The sequence below is a fragment of the Ahaetulla prasina genome, chromosome 1, assembly GCF_028640845.1.
Source record: "Ahaetulla prasina isolate Xishuangbanna chromosome 1, ASM2864084v1, whole genome shotgun sequence".
Classification (NCBI taxonomy): domain Eukaryota; kingdom Metazoa; phylum Chordata; class Lepidosauria; order Squamata; family Colubridae; genus Ahaetulla; species Ahaetulla prasina.
Window position 1 is genome coordinate 248539592 of NC_080539.1, and position 21513 is coordinate 248561104.

At 40.0% G+C, this 21513-nt stretch overlaps 1 pseudogene; it reads right to left on the reverse strand.

Moving 5' to 3' along the window:
- Positions 1-12341: 12341 nt before the first annotated feature.
- On the reverse strand, positions 12342-20086 carry LOC131204233 (large ribosomal subunit protein eL36-like; annotated as a pseudogene).
- Positions 20087-21513: the final 1427 nt, after the last annotated feature.

A 21513-nucleotide genomic window follows, 5' to 3' on the forward strand; every position in this document is an offset into this window, starting at 1 on the left:
AACATCCAACTAATTTGTTATACAAGAGGTTTTGAAGCTTCAAGATGCTTAGAAATTCCTTAGAACGGAATGTATTGATACTTATTCCTTAGAATCAAATGTATTGATACATTGTGACTAGGCATAAGTGTCTTCTCTAAACCAAGATAACAGAAAGAAAAAATATACTTGATGTCCAACATCAAAGCACATAAATTATGAGGCTTGCATCATGACATGTTTTTTGTTTTGTTATATCTTTGCCCAAGGTCAGGTCAGAAAAGGAAAGACAAGTGGAAAAGTGAATCCATCTTATCCCAGGAATTTTTTGTTACAATGCTAGGAAGTCAGTGATACTCTAGTTGTTATTGGAGTAGAGTTCCCATTCTCTCTGATTAATGCCATGATAGATGTAGATGACAAAGAAAGGGCAAACACCACTGTTAAATTACCCCAATTATTTACAGTATTCTTTTAAGGGAATAAGAGATTTCCAGAAGGTTTCCACTCATTCAGAGCAATTTCATTCTTCATCTACAAAACCTAGAGCTGGGGTGTCAAACTGGCGCCCCGCAGTCCAGATGCATCACACACAGCTCCAGCTCTGCGAGTGGGAAAAACATTGTGAAATATCACGTGATGGCAACATGACGCAGCAAGTTTGACACCCGTGACCTAGAGTAAATAAGAGGTTACTGAAAGAAAAGGCTGGTTCCTTCCCAAACATATATATTTTTAGTTTACTTAATAGGATTCTCCTTCTTTTTCTTGCCCATGGTTGCACTGGTAATTGCTAAACATTTGACCAATAGAAAATGTGATTTCCTCTTTGGCCAAGGAATGAGAGAGATGCACCCTTGATAGACAGAGGATGGGGGAGACCAAAGACTTATGGCTCAATTGTCTGGGGAAATTCAATATCTCCAGACTGAGTAGAAGTTCAGGTTCCAGGTTGAAGTTGTGAGCCATGAGTACTAAGCAAGATGCGCTACAGAGGGGGATTTCCTATATTTCTTAATGTAACCTAGAGGGTGGGCATGGAAGAACAACCCTATAATTGTTCTAGGCCTGATTGTTCTGTCTTGGGGCATGGTCCTGATGCTGTTGCAATTTGCTTCCTCAATATCTTGTTTCCAGTTCCCAGGTGGGTTTGCAACACTGAGATCCCAGTGTTAACTAGAAGGTCATTTCCAGGTCAGCCAGATGTTAACAACTAAATTCGGTCACAGTCCATTTCTCTGAATACATGTCATGTGCTGGGGAACATTTTATATGCTATCTCTCTCTCCCTCTCTCAGAGCTCTATAGAAATTTAATATTGCTTTTGTCCAGATGTAGGAGTTATTCTCATCTTAGTGAATTAGCAACATATGGGCTGAGCTCCTAGGCAGCCTCTTCAGAAGAGATTTGGAAATGACTGCAAGTGCCAAAGGATTCACTTTCTTACCTTGGCTTTCCAAAGGTGCCTTTCTCTTTGACAGAAACAGTCTTGCTGTGAAAGAACGTAATGGCATCGAGCCTGCTGCCTCCTAATGGATCATGTTGAACACAATCAATCAATTTAACATTGTTCCAGATTTCTTTTAAAGAAAATAATATCAAAATATATTATTCTAGTTAACACATAACTGTTTAAGGTACTTTCTAAAAGGAATTTTAAATCTAAGAAATGAAAAGTTCAGGTAGAGACCTAAATAGTGACTTGGGATGAAAACAATCCATTTATTATTTACTAAGTCTGCACTACTATTAATCTTCTCATCGTTCCTATCACCCATCTCCTTCCACTAATGACTGTATGACTGTAACTTTGTTGCTTGTATACTTTATATTGACTGTTCCTAATATGATTTGATTGCTTATTTGTACCCTATGACTATCATTAAGTGTTGTATCTTATGATTCTTCATGAACATATCTTTTCTTATATGTACACTGACAGCATATGCACCAAGACAAATTCCTTGTGTGTCCAATCACATTTGGCCAATAAAATTCTATTCTAAATTCTAATTAGGAAATTAAGTATAAACATGCTTATGGATACAGGAAATGGATACGAATAAATGGAGACAATAGGACAGGAACGGTAGGCATGTTGGTGCGCTTATGCATGCCTCTTACAGACTTCTTAGGAATGGGGTGAAGTCAACAGTAGACAGTCTAAGGTTAAAGTTATTGGGGTTAGGGGATGTAACCACAGAGTCAGGTAGTGAATTCCAGGCACTGACAACTCTGTTGCTGAAGTCGTATTTTCGGCAATTGAGTTTGGAGTGGTTTACCTTGAGTTTGTATCTATTGTATATTATTGCGATTGAAGCTGAAGTAGTCATTGACAGATAGGACGTTTTCAGCATCATTTTAAGAATCATTTAAAGAAAACAGAGCAGATATTTAGCAGGTGAAACTTTTGGTGGGACATTAGGACGGTCTGCTAAAGTTGCAGTTTATGAGTGCCTGGAGGTTGCAACTTTCTCATTCCTGCTTTAGCCCCATGCTTCCTACTAAACTCTCATAACTCTTGGCTTGCATCTTGTTTTCTGACTGAACAGTGCTTCAAATGTTGAGGAGCTTCCAATCTTCCAACAGATGGCAGTATTGATGGGATTAAAAACTGATATATTCTTTAGCGTTTTCTTTCATTCATAGGAAGTTGCTGTGAGAAAAGCTAATTTCAAGAATAACATTGCTGTTCAATTTATTAAAATATCATATTTAAAATAGCACTATGGAAATGGAGGTATTAGTTTTCTGGAGATAAGACTGTACACAAATTTCAGTCTAGAAGCATGTGCAGGTGAATTGATATACTATGTATAGGTCCACTAAACTTAAGTGTTATAAATCTTGACTTGGTCTTAATTTTGGGTGAGATGAAAAGTCCCAGGACTTGTATAGAGGATACCAATTGAGCAGATAAGCTTTCCTAAAATTATTGGCTCTGTAGGCAGCCACGCTGTGTGATGAACTGTTGATCTGTAAGCAGGACCTTCTCACTTTACAATCTAGTGGACTGATTCTACTCAGTTGGATTCTTCCAAAATCTATCTGGCATATTCATAACAAGCTGTGAGGATGTCAAAATAACAACTCATTTGTAATGACCTCATCAGGTAAAGGCTGTCACTTGTTTCACTATAATGTCACGACACAATGTACATACCGTATGTATATATACATACACATATACATACACGCAAACACATATATATTATTTCTATGTATTATTTTTTTCCCAAAGAATGAAAAATAAATAAAAAAGAAAAGAATGAGAATAATGCAAGAAGTGAAAAAGAAAGAAACTAAGATTAAAGGAACATATATGACTTCTGACCTTTTCTTTAACTGAAAAATTCAGTTATAATGTCTCTCTTCCCCTTATAAGCTTTTCAGCTTCTCATTTAATCTACATCTTTCTTAATCTTCAGATCCATAAATCATCATGCCATTTCATGACACAATCTAAGTTGTATCATGGCATTATCATCGAAGTGTCAACATTTACTTTCATTTTTCTCTGTGGATACCAATGTTCTTTGAGTAAAAAAATCAACAACTCTCTGAACTGTGCTATGATCCTCTGTCATCATTTGAGTAATGGACAACCTAGTGCTATCTAGATGTTATTCTTCACAAAAATATGGGATTTCCATTCTTTCCAACTTTTTGTTGAAAACATTGTTTGATCCTCTCAATAGAAAAATGGTTAACCAAGTTGTAGAAGTGTGCTTCGATGTATAGAATAACGTCATAATTTAAGTGCAAATCTGAAACAGATTACAATTCAAACTGGAAATCATTCCTATATGACAATTTAATACATTTATATGAGATCCAACATTTGGGTCTCTTTATGTATAGATTCTATATTTTAATTTGACACGGTATGAAAAACCGTGTCAAATTATGAAAAGGGGATGCGGTGGCTCAGAGGCTAAGGCACTGAGCTTGTTGATCGAAAGGTCGGCAGTTCAACAGTTCAAATCCCTAGTGCTGCATAACGGAGTGAGCTCCTGTTACTTGTCCCAGCTTCTGCCAACCTAGCAGTTTGAAAACACGTAAAATACGCAAGTAAAAAAATAGGGACCATCTTTGGTGGGAAGGTAACAGCGTTCCGTGAACCTTTGGTGTTTAGTCATGCTGGCCACATGACCACGGAGACGTCTTCGGACAACGCTGGCTCTTCAGCTTTGAAACGGAGATGAACACCACCCCCTAGAGTCGGGAATGACTAGCACATATGTGCAAGGGGAACCTTTACCTCTACCTTTATGAATAGATTCTATATTTTAATTTGACACGGTATGAAAACTGAAGCAATTTTTACTAATATGCACTGAATCTTACATGGTGGTGTATACTATGTTGACCACAGTTCTCAATATTAATTCTAACTTCAGAGTTTAATAATATTTTTGGTGATATATTCAGTTATTTACAATATCTATGTTATATTGGAAAATTATAAACTTTATGATGTTTCTTGTTCATTTGTATTCACTTTTTATTCTCCCTTCTTGTCTTCTTTCTATATTTATTTATTTATTTATTTATTTATTATTTATTTATTTATTTTATCACATTTATATAAATATATTTACATATTTTCTCTAATGTTCAATTTATTAAAAATGGCAAATGGAATTTGATGCCATCAGATGTGATTTTTGATATAGGAGAGGTCCTGATTTTAAAAAAATAATTCAGATTTCCAGATTTTGAGGCCACCTTTTCTTGAGATTTAAGGTGACCAGTAGCCATGTAGCAACCAACCAAGCACACAAACAATCAACACTCCCACAACTTATTTAATATGAATAAATAAATTCCTTCTATTTTTTTAAACCTGTGAAATTGCCACAAGATGGCAGTACTACATAATTATGGCAAGAGAGAAAACCAAGTATTGGAGAGCATCAAGAGATGTTCCTAAGGAAGTCTTAGGGTACTGGATAATGTCCTGCCTTGTTTAAGCAATTGTATGGAGGTAATTGGCAATTTGTTATTCCCAATATTTTCCCACCCCAGTTCCATTTTTTAAAAACTTCCTAAGATATTCATTAAGAGAGAAAATGTGGAGCAATGGCATAAAATTTTTTAATTGGTAGCGCTTACCCTCCCTCTAATAAACCTGAACTTTGATGGGAAACATACTGTACACACACACACACACACACACACACACACACACACACGCGTGTGTGTGTGCGTGTGTGTGTGGGGGGCATCAAAATTTCATTTCTTAATGTGTACCAGTGTCTTCACAGAAAAAAGTAATAACGGTTATCTTATTTTATCTTATATATATATCTTACAGTAATCAAAATCAACCATTGCTATATTTCTCTAATGTGATACAATCACATTATAAGGTAAAGGTTCCCCTCGCACATACGTGCTAGTCGTTGCCGACTCTAGGGGGCGGTGTTCATCTCCGTTTCAAAGCCAAAGAGCCAGTGCTGTCTGAAGAGGTCTCCGTGGTCATGTGGCCGGCATGACTGAACACCAAAGGCGCACGGAACGCTGTTACCTTCCCACCAAAGGTGGTCCCTATTTTTTCTACTTGCATTTTTATGTGCTTTCGAAACTGCTAGGTTGGCAGAAGCTGGGACAAGTAACGGGAGCTCACCCTGTTACACAGCAGCACTAGGGATTCGAACCGCCGAACTGCCAACCTTCCGATTGACAAGCTCAACATCCTAGCCCCTGAGCCACCGTGTCCCTAATCACATTATAGGAATAGCAATTTTTGTCTTTTCAATTCAGGAAAAATTAGAAAAAAGATTGCATACACATTAGTATGTGGAGTCAAAATTTCCCAACACTTCTCCAGTTGTGTCTCCTGATAATTAAATGCTGGTTGAAATATAGAAAGAGAATGAGTTTCTTTGGACTGTTGTATAATGGACAGGTGTTCTCCCAATATTGTAACAACAGAAAAGATGATGACTTCCATTGACTCATCAGTCTCCAAGAAAAAAGAAGATGATCAGCACAAGTTTCCCATCATTTCTTTTCCTCAGAAAGGTTCATAAATGTTCAGGAGACATTAAATAATATCTATTGTAGTTTAAGTGGATAAAATATAACTGATCAAGGTATCTATCATTAATGCATTCATGAACTGAACACTTTTATTTTGTTTTTCTGTACTTCTCTATACTCTTAAGCAATAAATGTAGTACTAACTTTTATTTATCTAGTTAAATGTATCAGCTGTCCAACTTCAGTGGACTCTGGTTATAAATAGTTAATACAAATTTAATTTATTTTGTAAAGGACATCATATGGCATTCTATGGAATTCAGAAGCAATTTGAGTTGCCGGCTCAAAGACTATCACTCAGCATTTTTTGCAGATGATACTCACGTTGCAACTTCTCAAACAATATAAATTCATCCTCTAATCCTTTTAATTGATTTAATGGTACTCCACCCAGATTCTCCAACAAAAGGATTGCTCTGTTATTTTCAAGTGTGGATTCCCCCAGAATATTAATTTGGTTTGCTTGTAAGAATGAAACTAGAACTGGCATGCTTTTACACACCTCTCTGACAACTCGTACAAAAAGACTGGGAATCCTATGTTTTTGAAAGTAGTCAGCCCTAATGCCTTCTAAAATATAAGAGGTAATCAAATGTGTCGATTCCAAGGTAACCCAGGAGGGCAAGTTTCCAGTTGGCCAAACCTGCCATTCATTAATGTGAGAAAGAAGAAAAAGCCTTGTGCTGCAAACTTAAATTAAAGGTCTAGCCGTTCCGAGGCTGATCGGACACTAGTGAGGTCTTTTACTAAGACCTACCTAGTGGCAATGAGGGAGGTGAAACGTTCCTACGTTTCCACCCTCATTGCATCGGCAGATAACCGCCCAGCCGCCCTGTTCTGGGTGACTCGCTCCCTCCTTCGTCAGGAGGGGCGGGATGACCCCCTACAGGGACGTGCTGAGGAGTTTAACGGTTATCTATATGATAAAATCGTTCAGCTTCGGGATAGTTTAGACCAAAATTGCGATGATCCAAGTGGGATGGCGGAGGCACGTCTTGTTGAGGTTGTTTGGGATAAGTTTGAGTCTGTGACTCTCGAGGACGTGGACAGGTTACTGGGAAGGTTACATGCAACCACATGTTTACTGGACCCGTGTCCTTCCTGGCTGGTGCTGGCTACTCAGGAAGTGACACGAGGCTGGCTCCAGGGAATTATAAATGCTTCGTTGTTGGAAGGGGTTTTCCCCGCCGCCTTGAAAGAGGCGGTGGTGAGACCCCTCCTCAAGAAGCCTTCCCTGGACCCAGCTATTTTGGGTAATTATCGTCCAGTCTCCAACCTTCGCTTTGTGGCGAAGGTTGTAGAGAGTGTGGTGGCATGGCAGCTTCCCCAGTACCTGGATGAAGCTGTCTATCTAGACCCGTTCAGTCCGGCTTCGGTCCGGTCACAGCACGGAGACAGCTTTGGTCGCGTTGGTGGATGACCTCTGGAGGGCCAGGGACAGGGGTTGTTCCTCTGCCCTGGTCCTATTAGATCTCTCAGCGGCTTTCGATACCATCGACCATGGTATCCTGCTGCACGGTTGGAGGGACTGGGAGTGGGAGGCACCGCTTATCGGTGGTTCTCCTCCTATCTCTCCGACCGGTCGCAGACGGTGTTGACAGGGGGCATAGGTCGACCGCGAGGCGCCTCACTTGTGGGTACCTCAGGGTCGATTCTATCGCCTCCTGTTCAACATCTACATGAAGCCGCTGGGTGAGGTCATCAGTGGTTTCGGGTGAGTTATCATCTGTACGCTGATGATACGCGGCTGTACTTTTCCACCCCGGACCACCCCAGCGAAGCTGTCAGTGCTGTCCCGGTGTCTGGAAGCCGTGCGGGTCTGGATGGGGAGAAACAGACTCAAGCTCAATCCTCCAAGACGGAGTGGCTGTGGATGCGGCACCCGGTTCAGTCAGCTGCAGCCGCAGCTGGCTGTGGGGCGAGTTATTGGCCCCAACGGAGAGGGTGCGCAACCTGGGTGTCCTCTTGGATGGGCGGCTGTCGTTTGGCGATCATTTGGCGGCCGTCTCCAAGAGGGCCTTCCACCAAAATGCTTGATGCGCCAGTTCGCCTTCCTTGACCGGGATGCCTTATGCACGGTCACTCATGCCCTCGTCACTTCCGCTTGGATTATTGCAATGCTCTCTACATGGGGCTGCCTTGAAGTGCACCCGGAGGCTGCAGTTAGTCAGAATGCAGCTGCGCGGGTAATAGTGGGAGCAACTCGTTGCTCCCATGTAACACCAATCCTGCGCAGTCTGCACTGGCTTCCTGTGGTTTCGGGTGCGCTTTAAGATTCTGGTCACCACCTTTAAAGCGCCCATGGCTTAGGACCCGGTACTTACGGGACCGCCTGCTGTTACCTTTGCCTCCCACCGACCAGACGCTCACAGAGAGGGCCTTCTCAGGTGCCGTCCGCCAAACAATGTCGGCTGGCGGCCCCAGAGGTAGGGCCTTCTCTGTGGGAGCTCCCACGCCTGGAACGAGCTTCCCCTGGGTTACGCCAAGTGCCTGATCTTCGGACCTTTCGCCGTGAGCTGAAAACGCACCTATTTATTCAAGCGGGACTGGCTTAAAATTTTAGTGGGTTTATTTATATTTTAATGTTTTAAATGTTTTAAATTCGGCCACCTTATAATATGCTTGTTTTAATTTCTTTTAATGTTTATATTGTGACTTTTACATGGCTGTACACCGCCCTGAGTCCTTCGGGAGAAGGGCGGTATAAAAATTGAATAAAATAAAAAATAAATAAAATAAAATAAATTTGGACAATTAAAATTTCTTCTCTGGAACTTTCTTGACTCCTGTTAAACTTTCTCTTGTGTTGTCAAGAGAAGCCCAGCATAAAATGGGCTCTTTTCATTTTATCAATTCCTATCCTGCCTCTGTTACCCTGTGCTGTCCTGATTTTTATGGGGGCCATTCATTTTAGGTGTAAAAATTGGCTTTCCTTTCTGACTCTTGACTCTCCTCCTTTTCAAAATATTACCAGTCAGCTGTGAAAATTCTGCCTGACCTTCTCTAGGATGATAGGCAATAAGGCATGGCCCTCACTTCATACCACATTGGTCACTTCCTAATTTAAGGCAACATGAAATAAAAGGGAGAAAAAACTCCTGGGAGAGGAGAACATACCCTATCATGGTTGCAAAATAAATTAGGCACCTACCTGTAGGAAGTTAAAACCCATCCCTCTCCTAGAAAATGAAATATTTTAGGAAACATTAAAAGGGTAGAATATTTCCCGTAAAAAGAAGGCAGAAACTCACCCCCATTCCACCTTTGTTAATGGGGCATTAAGGCCTAGGCCAGTCTATTCTACATAACAAAGATCTACCTCCTTCAGGCAGAGCCATCTAATTGCCCTTCATTGCATCATCCAGCATTCAACCAAACTTAACACAGAAACAACCTAAAAAGCTAGCTATGACCTCTGACAGCAACCAATCAAGATACTTTTCCTGTGCCCCAGAAAGTTCAAAGCCAGAGAGGGTATAAAACTCAGGGACTCTCAGCATCTCTTCCCTTTTTTTCGCCCAAGATTTCCAAGGCATGTGATCCTGTTCATCAATAAACCTTCTTTCCAAGCAACTTCCATGAATCCAGTGTCTTTTTTCCCATTTGGAACTGAACCCAGGATATTTCTTCCAATGATTCTTTCTAATTTCATGAAGAGAAAGGAGAAACTGATTAAAGCTGAGCAATAAAATCTAGCCCACTCTAACCCCTCATGATTCCTGAGAACTCCAGAGTAGAAAAACAGGGCTGCTGCATGTAAAGATAAAAATACATTTCAGGATACTTTTAAGGGGGGATAGCAGAGGTGATATTCAGCAGGTTCTCACCAGTTCTGGAGAACTGGTAGCGGAAATTTTGAGTAGTTCGGAGAACTGGTAAATACCATCTCTGACTGGCTTGGTCCACATCTATTCTCTGCCTCTCAAGTCCCAGCTGATCGGGAGGAAATGGGGATTTTGCAGTATCCTTCCCCTGGAGTGGGGTGGGAATGGAGATTTTACAGTATCCTTCCCCTGCTACACTCACCAATCCACGCCCACCAAGCCATGCCACACCCACCAAGCCACACCACGCCCACCAAGCCATGCCCACAGAACCAGTAGTAAAAAAATTTGGATTTCACCACTGCTTCAAGTTCCCAGACACACTCTGATCATACTTACAATGTCATCTTTCTACTATTGACCTCACCCCATTCCTAAGAGGACCATAAGGGGCGTGCATAAGCGCACAAACGTGCCTACCGTTCCTGTCCTATTATTTTTCTTTTCTTCTTCCTATATATGTTTATATGTTTATATACTATATAATCTTTTTGTATGATGTTGTGACAAAATAAATAAATAAAATAAAAATAAATAAATCTGAACTTCCCTCCAAATTATTGGGTGATAAAGTATTAACCCCTTGGAAACTGTGATGGGATAATGTTCGCTTAACTTCTTTCCACCCAGTAATGTGCGGTGGGTGAAGTTCAAGAAATGTCATGTGACCATTTTATATAAAGCAATATCTGTTATGTCAGCACAAATTTGCAGGAGAAGATGCTATTAGTCATTAGTGTGGATTCTGCTTAATTGCATTTGTATTCCTCACCTCATTCTGAGTTTAGGTTTCCCAACTCACTTCCAACAGGCCTGAGCTGTTATCTCTGCTTCCATGAATCCATACACCACTCTTACAACTGTCTCCATCTTTCCTCCTTGCGGGGGTTGTTTATACCTGTGATTTCAGTAGCTTGTGCTTTAGACTCTTCCATCTCTCCTAATTTGTGCACCTACAGCATTTCAAGCCATAGTATGCTGCCCACCTTGAACTCAAAATCTTCATACATGACTGATTTATCTCTAGTTTTGCTCCCCTAGATACGGTCACATTCCTCTCTATGCCTGACACCTTCAGTTCATTAAGCAATTCTTCTCTGTTAGTCAGCATTAAATCCAGAATAGTCTCCTGTTTATTCTTCTACTCTCTGCAAAATGAGATCTTCAGAAACAGAGATCATAAATCTGTTGGACCTCCCACTCCTAGCTGATATCAGAGTAGTGGAAGTCTCCCATCATCACTATAACTTGCCCTTTTGAGAATTTGGTGGGTTGGTTCAGATAGGCATTGTCCACATCTCCTATAGCAAACTTTCACCATGTTATTGCTGTTGTTTCTAATCTTACCTGGATTTAATTTTAATCTTATCTAGAGACTTTCAATAGAATTTCCATATTCAGGAGCACAAATGTCTTCACTGGAATAGAACTTCATTAAGTATAATCCTATTTTGCTGGCTCTGTTTCTTTTGAACATGCAATAGCTTTCAAGTTCTACATTCTATTCAAGATTTGTCTCCTCCACCAGGTTTCTATGTTGTCTATTAGAACATATGTGTTTTCCATATTTGTTCTGCAGTTCTACAGAAAAAAAAAAGATTTATTTGGTCCCTCGCATTACATCCCCTTGCTTTGACCCCTGTGAACAAGTACAATAAGCACCACATATAGTGTTTCTAGTTTCAAACTACTCGACTGCGACTGCAGTTTAATCATCTGAGATAAGTCTCAGCCCAAGATTAGTTATTGCCTCTGGGCATCATCGAAACTTATTCAGATCTGTAATGAGATAACATCGAGATAGGAAACATTCACCGTTCTAAAATTCTTCTTTCTCTTTCCAGTTGTGGCTTCCATTTTTTTCTTTTTAAATGCAAACTATAACGCCATTACTATTGCGAAATTTTCCCTGCCTTTGATATTCAATAATTTGAGGTGTGGAGGACAGAGAAAGAACAGTACAATGATGTCATTTTTATTGGGAAGAAAAGCAGAAGTTAGACAATGTTTGCTCTGAAATATCTCATTAGATCCCCTGAGATAAATTTACCAAGTTCAATAAAGTTGACACTTTAAAATGTGCTTAGGAGTGCAAATGGAGGGTGTTAAGTAAACCCAGAATTTGCTATTAGATTAATTAACATTAAACTGGGCATGCTTGCTGGGACACTGAAGTTTAATCATTTTTGCATTTTGCCATCAAATGTTGGTGTCAAGATTTCTTGCCTTTTTAAGTTTAGTCATGTTGATTTGTGTCCCCAAAGTTTTCTGCATCTAGTGACCTTTAAACATCTGGCAGAGGCTCATGCTTCTTCCCAGTGATCTCATCCATGTCTTCCAGAAGGTCAAGTGCTTGAGCTGTAGCCCACAACTTTTCAAAGATTATCACATCTTTAGGGTGTCCTTCTTTCATTGGGGTTGATTGGGTTCGTTTCTTTTTTGCGGGGGGAGGGGCTTCTGAAATAAGCTTTATTGGGAACCAGGATGCAGAATTCAGTCCTTCTTGGTTGCTGCTTTCCTCATGGCTGCCAGGACATTGCTGAGTTCTTCAGCAATGTTCCTCTTGGCACGAATGTGAGTCCCTACCTTTTTCTTTATGAACTTCAGAGCTCTCTTGTCTTTGGACAAAAGCAACTCCATTACTCGTCTCTCATATTTTTTATTTATTTATTTGTCACAACAGTATATATAAGCATAAGCATGAGATAATTATACGATATATAAGCATATATATAAGCATAAGTATGTAATAACTGTAAGAAATTGGATACAATCAAAGGGAATATTAGGACAGGAACGGTAGGCACATTGGTGCTCTTATGCACGCCCCTTACAGACCTCTTAGGAATGGGGTGAGGTCAACAGTAGATAGTTTTTGGTTAAAGCTTTGGGGATTTTGGGAAGAGACCACAGAGTCAGGTAGTGCATACCAGGCATTAACAACTCTGTTACTGAAGTAATATTTTCTGCAATCAAGATTGGAGCAGTTCACATTAAGCATAAATCTATTGTGTGCTTGTGTATTGTTGCGATTGAAGCATTGAAGATTGAAGATTGAAGATATGGCGCAAAACTGCACACTTCTCGGATCATGTCCCGTACAAATTTGGTGTGTTTGGTCAGCCACCTACGGCATCGACAGTGTCATGGTTTGAATACATTCTTGGTCACTTTGTGGCCTTTATTCAGGCCAACGGCCATTGGATATCGAATCGTTGTGGCTTAGCTGGTTGTGCCGCAAAGACCATGCATGATTGGGATCATTTCTATTCTTCTCTTATATTCCTTTCCTTTCACATTTCAAAAGAATTAATGTCATGCTAGTCAATACAGTAGGCTATGTGCTGCTCCTATTCTTGTATGGGCTTACATTAATGTTCATAGCTATGAGCACACACAACTTCATTGCTATATTTTAAGTCAGGAGAAAAATGTAGACTTTTTCTTGCAGTGACAAACATCTTATTTAGCTTAATGTATGAAAAGCTCTGCTTTTAGATGAGGTATAATTGTAAACTTACTACGGATCAGTTGTAGGAGTGCTAACCTACCTTGAATTATGTATTCAGGGAAGAAACTGCTGGTGATCCCTCATTTTCAAGAAGTACAAGGAGCTGAGACTCCTGTTTTATAGTGGCCACACCTATATTATGGAGTAGCCTGCCCTCAGCGATCAGGCTGGCTTGTCCATTGTTCACTTTCTGGAAATGATGGAAGGCTGAGCTGTTTTATGGTGAGTAATGGGACATCCTGATTGATGGATGCTTTATTATGGTTTTCTGGATTGTTTTAGTTCTTACTGTGCATGTTGTAACAGAAATTGTGTTTGTGCTCTTAATTACTGTGCAGCAGTAATTACTGGTTGATTGTGGCAGGTTTAAATTAGATAAATGAGAGAGATGTAGATCAATGATAGATAGATAGATAGATGATAGATAGATAGATAGATAGATAGATAGATAGATAGATAGATAGATAGATAGATGAGAGTATATAGGTAGATAGATGATAGATAGATAGATAGATAGATGATAGATGATAGATAGATAGATAGACAGACAGATGAGAGTATATGGGTAGATAGATAGGTATAGGTAATAAATGATAGTAGATAGATGGACAGATGGACAGATAGATGGGTGGCTGGGCAGATGGATGATGGATGGATGGGTGGATGGATGGATGGCAGGCAGGCAGGCAGGCAGGAAGGCAGAATAACTGTATTCTAACACTATGAAACCATCCATTTTTAAAATATACTGGGTCACCTAAGTATATCCCAAGACAGTGCATGCACTGTGTCTTAAATAGAAAGGAAAAAAAACCCCTTATTTCCTTCTTTTTCTTTACTAGTTAAAAAAAAGCAGGCAATAACCTATTTTCCTGGTTGGCCAGAACTAGGGAAGAAGGCAAGAACAAAAATAAAGGTTCTTGAGAAAGTTGAAGGTGCACGCCCAGGATAAGGGCATGCACCTTCAATATGGAATTGTATATTGAAGTTGCACCTCCATTCAATATGCAATATGGAAATTATCCCGTTGTCCTTTCCTCTGAATTTGTGTCACCTTAGTTTTAAAACCTCCATGCGTGCAAGAGGCACCCTCAGAAAGTGATCAAGGGGAACACACTTAAGGTTGCTCAGCCTTGATAGTCTGACCTGATTTTTGTTCACCTCTGCCAACAAGGGGTTCAGAATTACCTTTTTCTTAGTAGGAAACAAACTAAAGGAGCTTCTTTTGCTCAGCTGCAAACCGAATCCTGAACAAGGCTGAATGTCATTGAAAATACTTGAAGTCCAAGTGGGGATGCTTGCAAGGCATTCCTCAAGTCGGCAAGCTGGTTCCCATCTTTCCTCGTCTTCTGAAAGATCTGTAAATAATTCCAACCGAGTTGAATTTCTGAGATTAGAAGTGAAAAACCTCACTTTAGCTTTGTAATTTAATAGGGGAGAAAAGGAAGTCACACACTTGTAAGGTGCTAACAAAATGGCCTGTGGGAACTTTTCTTTTTCTTTTTTAGCAATGACTAGCCTCACACAAGTATAGCAAAAACATGTTAAGAACTAAGAGGTAAGAGCCTGAGGATATATGAGCTCTTTTTTTAAATTATTTTTTTTACATTTTGAAGTACATTAGGAACTCTGCCATTTTCATTTGCAATTGCATCAAATGAATTGGCCACAGAAAGAGAAACTATTGGGATTAGGGGTCCACAGGAGCTAGAAAACCAATATATTTAAATTTATAATAATTATAATAATTCAGTTGTTATAATAATAAAATTATTATTATTATTATTACTACTACTACTATTATTATTATTATTATTATTATTATTATTATTATTATTATTATTATTATTATTATTATTATTATTATTATTATTATTATTATCCACTTATGACTGCAACTTTGTTGCTTGTATCCTTACGATGTATACTGATATTGATTGTTTCCTGATTGCTTATTTGTAGCCTATGACTATCATTAAGTGTTGTAAGTGTTGCACCTTGATGAAGGTATCTTTTCTTTTATGTACACTGAGAGCATATGCACCAAGACAAATTCCTTGTGTGTCCAATCACACTTGGCCAATAAAAATTCTATTCTATTCTATTAAAAATCTAGAAGGGCAAAACCACAGCATTGGAAGCATCTGCTATAATCCAATCAAAAAACATAACACTTAGTGATAACTCATGACTTTCTTTTGAGAAAGGGAGTTGTAAACACAACCAATACTGTATGATAAACACCTATCGAGCTCCATCTATTTTCATATGATTGTTTTTTCTCCTGTCCATTGTACACATGTACATGACACAACTGGCAAATTGTGATGAATTCAGTGGTAATTACTCCAAGTGACGATTTAGGCTTTAATTCTTTCACTTAGAGAAGATTTCTCTTATCAATGAAGGTGCTAAGCAGCATCCCTATATGTTATGGTTTTACTCAGAAGCTGGAACAGTAGTTTAAGGGCTTGAGCATTATGGGTTGACGGCCCCAATGAAATCCACCAATCTTTAGAAGGGAGGTTATAGTGGGCTGGGGTAATTCAGCTCATGTAAGCCAGCTGTTGTAATAAGTGATTTGCACATATGGTGCCTTTTCCATAAAACATTTAGAGCACTGTTTCTCAGCCTCAAACCCTTTAAGATGTGTGCACTTCAACTTCCAGTCTCAAATCAAGGCTCCCAAAATTGGCTTAGTGGGGAATTCTGGGAGTTGAAGTCCACATGTCTTAAAGTTGCCAAGCCTTGCAAATATCATCATTTGGACCACTGACATTTGTAATAACACTCTTTACTTCTTTTGTAACTGTTGTTACAAAATAACCCCAACACGTGCCATCTAAGTATTTTGTGATATAACTCCCATAATCCTTTGCAGACTGAGAATTAAAGCCTGGAACACTTGGAAGGTTGCCTTTCCTACAATCTATGTTACCTGAGTGTAAGCTTATTGGAATTCCATGAGGCTGTGTTGGCATGAGACATTAGCCCAGAGGATCTTTAATAAATTAACTCAATTTTTCTATACTCACTATGTTTGCTGGCTATATCTGCAGAACATGCCAACTATGTTTGCAGAACACACTGGATTAAAATAAGTTTTGCAATTCAGTGGGTTATATGAACATAGCCTGTGAATTATTTCTATTTACACTACATATCTGTGTAAGATTGCACTGTTATTTTGGTGAGCATGAGCTTTCATTTGAGACTTGCCAAGGAATATCTTGGCACATGCTCAGGAATGTGCCTGATGAAAGAACTGATTTATACATGCAGGACTCTTCCCTTCACCTCCTCCCCCAATTCCAAATAATTTGTACATTCCCAATTACCTTTATTGGACAATATTAGATATATTATTGGGTGACTGGCAAACTCCATCTACAGTATATAAAGTAGTCTCACTTAGTCATTGGATTGTGAAAATTATTTAGAGATTCTCTGAATGGTTTGTTGATAATTAAGTACCACTGTCAGGGGCGAAGAAAGCAGGCTAGGAAAAGCTGCTGTTAGAATATCAAATTTTCAGGTGAACAATCCTTGGTCTTGGGCATGATTTGTGACACTCAAGCATCCAGAACCAGAACATCCAAACTTTTTACCCCTCTCAAGCAGGGATGGGCTGCTGGGGGTTTGCAGGGGTTTGGGAGAACCTCTAGCTAAGATTCTGTGCAGTTCAGAGAACCCCCAAATCAGTGGTGGGTTGCTACCATTTTGTCCCGGTTTGGGCGAACTGGTAGTAGTGGCGGTAGGAGGCTCTGCCCACCCGCCCGGACGTCATCAAATATGCTCTGCGCATGCTCTGAAGTGGTGCCAGAATGAGCAAAGCGAGCATGTGTGCACAAGTGAACTGGTAACAAAGGTAATTGAAACCCACCACTGCCCCAAATCCCACTCCTGGTTGGCCCTTCCCACCCCTGCCAGGAGTCCCCATGTAGCCCATTTTGGATGCAGGTAATTTCAGGGCACACACGAAGGTTCGGGGTGGGGTGGGGGGCAAAAAATGGGCCTACCAGAAGGTTGGGGAGGCCAGAAATGGGCCCATTTCCAGCTTCCAGAGGGTCTCCGGAGCCTGGGGAGGCTGTTTTCGCCCTCCTGAAGGCTTGAGGAAAGTCTCCGGAGCCCGGCGAGGGCAAAAATGCTCCCCTGCCATGGTGCAGGAGGCCAACTAGGCAAGGCCCACCATGGCCACACCTATCCAGCAACCAGGAAGAGAACCCCTTGCTAAAAATTTTGAAGCCAATCCCTGCTCTCAAGTTTTCTTTCCATTGTGGAGCTAAAACACTTTCCCTCAGTTGACTGATTCCAGATGGAAACTTTCATGAAAAAGGCACCATGAAACTCTTTTTCCTCAATAATTTTTTTTCCCTGGCAAATCTACAGTATAAGCATGAATGAATTTGTAGAAAACACACGGAAAGATTATGAATGCAGATTGTCCCCAACTTATGACCACAATTGGGAACAGAATTTCCATTGCTAAGCAAAGAGGTTGTTAAGTCAGTCATGCCCAATTTTATGACCTTTTTGCCATGGTTTTAAGCTAATCATTACAGGCGTGTAAATGAATCACATGGTCATTAAATGAATCAGGCTTCCCCCGTTGATTTTGTTTGTTGGAAGCTGGCTTGGAAGATCACAAATGGAAATCACATGTACTTAGGATACCAGAAGCATCAGTTTTGATATTTTGATCATTGATCTTTTTCCCAATCACAAATATTTAGAATTTTAAAAAGACTCCTGCCCCAAAACAATTAATTTCGAATTGCTCCATGAATCAAAATGTGTTGCAGCTATGGAAAGATTTCATTAAACAAGTCCCTGCTCAAATATTTGTACTTCTTTTAAACCCATACCGTGAATGTACAAAACAAGCACAGTGTGTGCATATGACAACAGGATGTGGCCAGCATCAGAGAAGGCTGAACTACTAATCTATCTGCTGGGTTTTTTTCCTGTTTGCTAAAGCGATGTTAAAATTAAAGGGGAAAAAGGTAACCAAATGTACAAAGAATGCTGGGATGGTCTTCCTACTTGACAGTAGCTCTAACTAAGTAAGAATTGTCAACAGGTTGAGTCTCTTTTAACCCAAGTTTCTGGGGCTATTTCCTGTTGAAGTTAATATCCCCCTCTGGTTTCCTGCAAGCCTTCAAAATCTGCACTGGGACAAAAAGGATCAAAGGGACACTAAACCTCCTTGCGTAAGTTGTCTGCCTGAACTTCATCTTCATGTTCATTCCTCAATGCTCTTTGTGGGAGAGTGGGGAATAAGGAATTTCACCGAGACTGGCAGCCTGGAGTTAAAGTGAAGAGGAACCTTCTGGAAAGGTGTGAAAACAAGGCTATGAGGCCTCATTTGGGTAGCGCTGAGGAGCAGGCAGGCATGGAACTGATTAGCACCCTGAAAGCCCTTCCTTCACCTTTTAATTAATTAAATTAATCAATAAATTTTAAGCTTGATTTTAATCATCCTTGTCTCTTTTTACATTTTCATTTTTATATGCTGTTTTTATGTTTTACTATTTTTTTGTATGCCATCCAGGGTCCCTCCATGGCGGAGGTGGGTGGTTCAAATATATGATAAATGAATAAATAAAATAAAAAGAATGTAGGCAAGCCAAGCAGGCAGGCAGTGCTGATTTCGTCTATCTTCTCTCAAAGAATAGTGCTGTGGGCTCGCTCACACCTTTTCAGGTCAGCATAGTATTGCAAAAAACTTATTTATTCTGGCCTGAAGTACAATTAGAGCCGATTCCTGGAAGTCACTGAGTATGTGCAAACTGCCTCACTGATATTTATGGAATCTCGTGCGAAGGTGGTCTGGTTGTGGATGGTGTTGGGCTGTAGGTTTATCTCATGACCTCATTCTGACTCATTTTTCTAGTAAAGTTATTTTTAGAGTGTTACATAGGACCTGCAGTTATAGAAAGACGCCCTTCTGTGATCCTGGTTTAGTCTCAGATGATATCACACACACACACACACAAAAGGAAAGGGGAATGAATTGCTCATTGGGTTTAGTGATAAAGAAGCAGGAAAAGCAGGATGCCTTTGAGCATCAACACCACAGATATTTTTGTGAGTTGGGGGGAGGTCCCAGGCACAACACCCTCCACGGGACAAGCCAAACCTACACACTGGGCATTTTTCTTCAGTAGCAGGGTACCTCCTTCTTAGTTTGGGACTTTGGACAATACCCAACTCTGCTCCTTTGAGAATGGACCCCTGAACATTAGAATCTTGCCCACCATAATAAGATTATTCAGTATTTGGGAGGAGGGGGAGGAGGAGGAGGAGGAGGAGGAGGAGGAGGAGAGGGAGAGGAAGAGGAAGAGGAAGGGGAAGGAGGAGGAGGAGGAGGAGGAGAAGAAGAAGAAGAAGAAGAAGAAGAAGAAGAAGAAGAAGAAGAAGAAGAAGAAGAAGAAGAAGAAGAAGAAGAAGAAGAAGAAGAAGAAGAAAAAGAAGAAGAAGTATACATCTTCTCATGGTTCTTTCAAACCTTGAACCAGCATTTTTCTACTTTTCTACAATGGGACTTTACTTCCTTCCCTCCTGCACAGACTACCATTGTCTCCCGTCAAATTGATCATGGCAGTTTCCTAAGGTGCCCATAGGCTACCCAGATCAAATTCAGCACTTACCTCAGCAGTATTTCAACGTCTGCATATCCCCGTCTGTTTTGTGTGTGCTGAGTGAGAACCTGCAAGGATCCCTTCATTTGCGATTATTTTTCTGCCACATGCTTTGCAGCAGCATCTTTGCGTGGATGCTAAAAAAATAACTCAAAAGACTTCCATCGTGATGAGACCCCAAGTTGCCCATCAGAATTGATGTTTGTAGTTGTTAGCAACTATGACCGCTTAAAGTAGCTGACACATGTTGATTGTAATAAAGGGGCAAGCCCAGTGGTGGGGTTCAAGCAATTTAACAACTGGTTCTCTGCCTTAATGATTTCCTCCAACAACCAGTTTGCCAAACTGCTCAGAAAATTAACAACCGGTTCTCCCGAAGTGGTGCGAACTGGCTGAATCCCACCACTGGGCAAGCCACATATGCTAAAAACCCATTAGGCAATTCTAAGGAATTACTTTAAAAAGATAAAATATAGATATAGGGAACTTGTGCTTGATTACAGCCATGCAGAGAAGGGAAAGAAAATTTAAACTTTCCCTTGCCAGCTGCAATTGCACACTATGCTCTTAATGTTGATTTGTTAAAAAAAAGGACTCCTTCAAGTCAAGTTTGATTTTTTTAATTACTACAAGTCTTTGTAATTCTCTTATAATAATATGAAATATTATGATTGCCTTTGTCTTAGGTGGTTTTTCTTTTCTTCATGTCCTGTTCTAATCTACACTTCCGGCATTTCCTGTTGGTCTCCTATCCAAGTGCTAACTAATCTAACTGTGTTTCACGTTCAGAAATCCACAAAGACACCCCTTAATTTAAAAAGACTCCACTGGCAGCAGGTGAGGAGTGTATTTTCTTTGTGCTATAGTTAGGAAAGAAAAAATAAGCTTTCCTGTATACTACAGTCTCAGCAAAAATCTAGCCTTTCTTTATCTGTGCCCCGATGATATTATACTAAATGATACTGCCAAGTGATGTGTTTAATAAGTCTCCCTTGTAGTTTGGCTTACAGAAACTAGTTCTAATGGATGGAAACATTCCCATCTTTAAAATGCAAACCTGAAAATATTTACAATGCATCTGTTTCTTGAACAAGGCTCAGATTTTAGAATACCTTGGGCTAAACAGAAACTGTTCCTTAAGGATTTACCTCAGACTGACCAGACAAATCAAAGGTATGTACAATCTTCTGACGGAAAAAAAAAAGGGCTACAAAATAAAGCTTGCATCTTCTAAACATTATGTGGTCACACTCTAGTCTTTTCCCCAAGAACCAGAGGCCTCTTAAAGAAAATTGATTCCCTGGTCGTTTAAGTCAACTTTTGGTGAACTTTGAGGATTCCACCACAGAGGGGCAGACAAGAACTTCAAATAGGCCTTTCCAAAGCCACCATATTGGAGAGAAGCCTTTAAGGAGTTGTTAGAAATTGAATACTCTTTTGAAACCAGTTTTTAATTATTATTTTTTAAAAAACAAGTCTGTATGGAATTATTGCTCATGTAAAGTATACATGC